Here is a 6,081-nt window from a genome sequence, read left to right as displayed (position 1 = left end):
CTTTTTAGTTTATCATCCTGAGTTGGCGCACCCTGCCCTCCAGGCCTGCCTAAAAACCCCTTCTTTACTGTGGGGCCTTGGATAAATACGTCCGCCTCGGGGCTGAGTCACCCATTTGTCACCCTCACTGACTGGAGTGCCGTTTCAGCTAGAGGGCTTGCCCTGTGGCAAAGAGGAAGCAGCGTCCAGCCAGACTCCCACACCTACAGGCAGAGCCGCTTCTGAGAAGCCGTCTGGGTGGAAATGTGTCATCAGCCAGGCAGGCGGAAGAGAGGCCTTGGCAGGGAGAGGGCGGTGACATCAAGCCCAGTCTTGCCAGATTTGAGGGGAGGTCACCCTTGGACTTGACTTTTGAGGGAAAAGGAAATGAAGTCATTGATGAGCCCCCTCTACTTGTGATTCAGGGGATGAGGTCACACTGGGTTTGCCTTCTTTGGGAGAAGACAGAGCGAGAGCTGGCTGCGGTTCCCTTATTTTGGGCCCGGGAGGAAGGTATACTGTACTAGAACGTGCCCTTCTAAGAGGCCAGGGAGGTTAGGAAGCCCTTCTGCCTCCAAACAGAGGTTTGCCTTCCTCCCTGCAGAGCTTGTTTTTCTCCTGGAAGGTGCAGGAAGGAGCACCCCGCCCAGGCCTGCAGCATGCATGGTTAGTGGCGCTCTTCTGCTCGGGACTCCCAGGACCACACTGTGACTTTCATTTTTTTTTCATGCTACTCAGTTTCATGCTACTCCTTGGTCATTTTTTTTCCCCTTCATGGGACCTTTTCTCCATAAATAAATAAAAGAAACTAAGATTAAAACATTGTTGTGGGCCTGAGGTCCTCTGTGCTTGATGACTTAATTGGCTCTGAGGCCAGGGCTCTTCTCACCTTCAGAATGACTTTGCCAGGGATGCTCGGCCAGGGCCTGGGCTGTGAGAGCTGCACAGAGCTGCGGCCCGCCTCCCTGCACAGACAGAGGGCACTGTGCAGAAGCAGGACAGTCCATCAGGCAATAAGCTTGCTTCATAGGACTTACTTCATGCCCTCGCTGGTTTGGCTCAGTGGATAGAGCATTAGCCTGTGGACTGAAGGGTCCCAGGTTCGATTCCAGTCAAGGGCACATGCCTGGGTTGCAGGCTTGATTCCCAGTAGGGGCATGCAGGAGGCAGCCGATCAATGATTCTCTCTCATCATTGATGTTTCTATCTGTCTCTTTCTCTCCCTTCCTCTCTGAAATCAATAAAAATATGTTTTTAAAAAAATAGGAGTTACTTTAGGTAAAGTGCCCTTAGGCTAAGGAATTCATCCAAGAGCAGGTACCAGTCATTTTCACAGGCAAGGGCAGAGAGCACTGTTTGGAAACATAGTGCCATAGGTACTCAACCAGTGTCAAAGAAACAATAGAAGGTAGTAGTACATTATTCACATTCATTCATTCATTCATTCAACAAATATTTATTAAACATCAACTGTGTGCTGAGCACTAGGCCTTGAGGATACAGACAAGTTCCGGCTTTCATGGAACTTACATAAATATTCTACACTGTACATTTGAATTCTCCAGGGAATCTGTTTATAGCCACCGATAGGAAAAGAGGGAGGGAAAAAACAGAATTAAATTTTTGGAAGCCTTGTTACCTATTACCTGCCAGCACTTGACAGGCATTAAGTCATTAGATTCTCCTGACCACCCTAGGAAGCTCCAATTCTTTTTCTCTTTGATGGATGAGGAAATGGAGGCTCACAGAGGTTAGGAAACCAGGCCATGATCTCACAGTTCCCAAGTGTGGGAGGGAAAGCACTTCTCACTCATTCCAAAGCCTGCGATCTTTCCACTTACCTACTCTCTCTCACTAGTTATTTATGTTAAACAGATATTTGATTTCCTAATAGTTTTCCCAGACTGTATTTACCATGTAAAGTTAAGTATATCCCCTTTTTGCAAAGTTAAGGGTCAATTATCTCAGAAACATGTTAAGTTCAAAAAGGATCAGAAAAGAGCCCATATTAGAAATGCAGGAGGACAGGACCTTCTTGGTCCATTTGAGGGGTAGTGTGTAAAAGTGAGGCGATGGGGGCCCTGATGTATGGGAAAACCACCACAGTCAGATAGAGAGATGAGGGGTCACCGAAGTTTGGGGGAGACATCTATTTTTCATATAACAGTATCAGTTAAGTTGTGCCCAGACCCCTGGTAAAGAACTCTGGGTGAGGATTAACAGTAACAATGATAATGACCACAATGACAACAATGATGATGATGATGATGACAATGACGAGGACGATGAAGAAGAAGAAGAAGAAGAAGAAGAAGAAGAAGAAGAAGAAGAAGAAGAAGAAGGAGAAGAAGAAGAAGAAGAAGAAGAAGAAGAAGAAGAAGAAGAAGAAGAAGAAGAAGGAGAAGAAGAAGGAGAAGAAGAAGAAGAAGAAGAAGAAGAAGAAGAAGAAGAAGAAGAAGAAGGAGGAGGAGGAGGAGGAGGAGGAGGAGGAGGAGGAGGAGGAGGAGAAGAAGAAGAAGAAGAAGAAGAAGAAGAAGAAGAAGAAGAAGAAGAAGAAGAAGAAGAAGAAGAAGGAGATTGAGGGGAGATTCAGGAGCGGTCTCCAGCTGTGATGCTAGGATAGGGGAAGTGACTGACAGGAGGAGGAATGAGAATGCCTTGGGATGTCCAGTGGCCTCCCAGGCAGCTAGAGGAGAGATGCCCTGTGGTAGGCCTCTCACTCCCCAGGGAAATACCAGACAGAGCATGATACAATCCCCCCCACCCTTGCCCCTTATCCACGAGTTCGCTTTCTGTGGCTTCAGTTACCTGTCTTCAACTTCAATCTGAAAATATTAAATGCAAAAATTTAAGAAATAAATAATTCATAGGTTTTAAACTGGATGCTGTACTGAGTAGCATAAAATCCTGTGCTGTCCTGGCCTGGGTTGTAAATCACCCAGTGCACCTACTGTTAGTCACTTAGTAGCCATCTCAGTTATCAGGTCAATTATTAGAGAGAGAGAGAGAGAGAGGTCACGTTCACATTACACTTATTACAGTATATTGTTATAATTTTCTATTTTATTATTAATTGTTAATTTCTTACTGTACCTATTTAAAAATACGTTTTTATTAATTTTAGAGAGAGAGGAAGAGAGAAGGAGAGGGAGAGAGAAACACATTGACGTGAGAAACATCCATCCATCGCCTCCTTCACGCACCCTGACTGGGTATCGAACTCACAACCTGGGCATGTGCCTGGCCAGGGATTGAACTGGCGACCTTCCTTTCTGTGCATGGGACAACACTCATCCAACTGAGCCACACTGGCCAGAGCTACTGTGCCTAATTTATAAATTAAACTCCATCATAAGATATATGTAAAGGAAAAAACGTAGTATATGTAGGGCTTGGTACTACCTGCAGTTTCAGCTGTTCACTGGGGGTCTTGAAGTGTATCTCCCAGAGATAAGGGGGGGCTATTGTACTGGGCATTTGACCAGACTGCACAAAGATGTGCCAGACCCTGGGAAGCCAGATCTCTGATGCCGACACGTGTGTCTTTGGATACAGTCACTCTCCCTCCCTCCCTTCCTTCATTCCCCCCCCCCCCCCTTCCTCCATTCTTCACTCCTTCTTCATGGTAAGTAGAGTATATAGAACACACTTTAATCTGTTTTTTTCTTTCTTTATTGATCAAGGTATTACATATGTGTCCTTATGTACTTGACCCCTGTACCCAATCTCCACTCAGCAATGTCCGCACACCCCAGCCTGGCAATAGGCTGACCGTGGGGTCTGGTTTGGGGGTGGCCCCTCTTCTGTCAGCATCTAGTTATTGGAGGACAACAAGTCTTCCAGAGGCTGTGGGAGCTGGAGCTGAGCCTTATCCCTGGCACGTGCTGGGCTCTAGAACTCTGTCATCTTCTTGTGGGTGTCCGCCTTCCTCTGCTCCCGCTGCAGGCCCACTTCCTGGGCCCGGAGCTGCCCCAGCTGCCGCTGGGCTCCTGCCAGCTTCTCCTGCAGCTGGGCCACGGTCATGCTGTGCCGGCCAGTGTTGCGGGCGAGGGCCTCCTGGATGCCCCGGATGTCCCGCTGGGCCTGCTCAATCTTCTCCTGGGTCTGGAAGAGCCGCAGGCTCAGGGCCCTCTTGGTGCCCTTGCTGGCATGGTACAGCTCCTTGCCACTCCTCCTCCCAAGGGTGGCAGCCCCTGCCTCCAGGGTCCCAGGAGCCTGGCCCTGCAGCTTCTCATTCAGAAAGTCAAACAGGCTCCGAGGGGGCGGGCGGCCCCCAGGCCTGCCTCCTCTGCCCTGGTATTTTGGGGCCCGACTAGTGCCAACCTTGCTGCCTTTGGTCCTCTTCTGTAGGATCTCTGCACACTGGTCCAGCGACTTCCCTCGAGGCAGCACCACAGTGTGGATGGGCTCCACCCGGCCGTCCGAGTGTCGGCCCAGACCCTTGCCAAACTCATAGCCCATCTTGGCGAGCAGCCTGGAGCCGATGCCCCGCGTGTGCACTTCCCAGCCCGCAAAGGCAGAGATGCAGGCCCCGTGGTCGGTGGCGCTGGGTTCCACCACTCTGGCATAGCTGGAATCGTCCGGGTCACCACTGTCTGAGTCAGAGGATACTGCAGGCTCTGGGCGCAGTGGGGGAAGGATGCTGTCCCCCTCCAAAACGGCCTCCTTCAACAGCAGCGAGTCAAACTTGACTGTGTAGTAGCCGCTGTCCATATCAGTGATCCGTGCTGGGTACCAGAGACCATCTGGTTGCTTGGCCAGACATGCAGAACCAGCCTGCAGGGAGCTCAGGTCCGGGTCCTGGAAGGGGCGCAGCTCATCCACAGAGACCACCTGCCCATGGGAGAACCTGCAATTGTCCAGGAAGCGGCACTTGCCCTCCAGGAAGAAGTGACAGGGCTTCAGGGACTTGTGGGTGGGGTACAGGTAGAGTACCCGCACACCTGCGGAGCCGTCCTCTGCCTCTTCCGTGCCCACGATCATGGCATTGTGATACTCCAGGGTGCCCCAGGAACTGTGGTAGGGGGCGTTCACCTTCATCCCACTCAGCTCTCCCACATCCTCCGTGTCCTCCCCTTTATCCTCCTCCAGTCCAGGCTGGCTGGGTCCTGGCCCAGCCTCTCTTTCAGGTACAGTGTCCAGTTCTGCCCTGGGGGCTACTGGCTCCTCCACTGCTTCAGCAACAGCCTTTTGGAACGCCAGGTACTCCGCGTCGTCCTGCTCTGGGCGCTCTCTGTCCAGGGTGGCCAGCAGCTTGCTCTTCAGGACAGACACCAGGCTGGCCTCAGTGAGCTGGATCAGCTCCTTCAGGTCTCCCTGGAGCTGGCGCAGGTCGGCCAGCTCGGCGGGATCCAGGCCGGCACCCAGGGCCAGCTCCACCTGCTGCAGCTGGGCGCCGTAGGTCTGGAGTGCGGTCTGGAGGCTCTCCTCGTCCATCATGCGGGGGAAGGCTGGTTTCCCAGGTCGGCAGGGAGGGTCCTGGGTCCTCACGGGGGTGGTGGAAGCAGAGCTTCTTTACTTCCTGTCAGCAGCTTGGTCACCTTCTTTGTTCCTGAAGCTCCCCCAATTCTACCCTGGCTCCTGCAACAGTCCCCTGAGGGTGAGGATCCACTTCCTTCCTTTGGGCATAGAAATGTTGCTAATTGTTGGGGTCTAATTCCAGCAGGTCCAGGGGTTCCCAAAGGTGTGGATGGAGTCGGCAAAGAATGAAAGACACGGAAGCAGCATTCAGTTGATCATCATAGCCAGGTTCTCTCTCCAGGTTCTCCAGCCAGGTTCTGTCTTTATTTCTCCTGTTACATCTGTATTTATACCAGTTGATTTTAATCCTATCCATTCTATTCCAAAGGTTAGGGCGTTTCTTATCTCCATTCCAGGGAGTAAAGATTATGTAGTTTAAGCGTGTTTGTTCATAGTTAAAGTGATTAACTATCCGCCTGGTACTTAGTTAAGGGGTTTTACTGATAAAAATCCCCATCTGGGGAAACAACCTTTCTCAGAGAGGTGACCTTGGTTAAAACACATAGTGCTTAAGAAGGGGAGCAAACATATTAAGAACAGTATGCCATATACGCCAGGTCCCTTGAAACATAAACTGTGCAG

General features: G+C 50.7%; 1 pseudogene; it reads right to left on the bottom strand.

Moving 5' to 3' along the window:
* Positions 1–3,857: 3,857 nt before the first annotated feature.
* LOC139001888 (zinc finger CCCH-type with G patch domain-containing protein pseudogene) lies at positions 3,858–5,418 on the bottom strand (annotated as a pseudogene).
* Between the last annotated feature and the right edge of the window lie 663 nt (positions 5,419–6,081).

The sequence above is a fragment of the Myotis yumanensis genome, unplaced genomic scaffold, assembly GCF_028538775.1.
Source record: "Myotis yumanensis isolate MYYU_CA2020_CCGP unplaced genomic scaffold, mMyoYum1.0.hap1 SCAF_2, whole genome shotgun sequence".
Classification (NCBI taxonomy): Eukaryota; Metazoa; Chordata; class Mammalia; order Chiroptera; family Vespertilionidae; genus Myotis; species Myotis yumanensis.
This window is presented reverse-complemented; position numbering and strand designations above follow the sequence as displayed.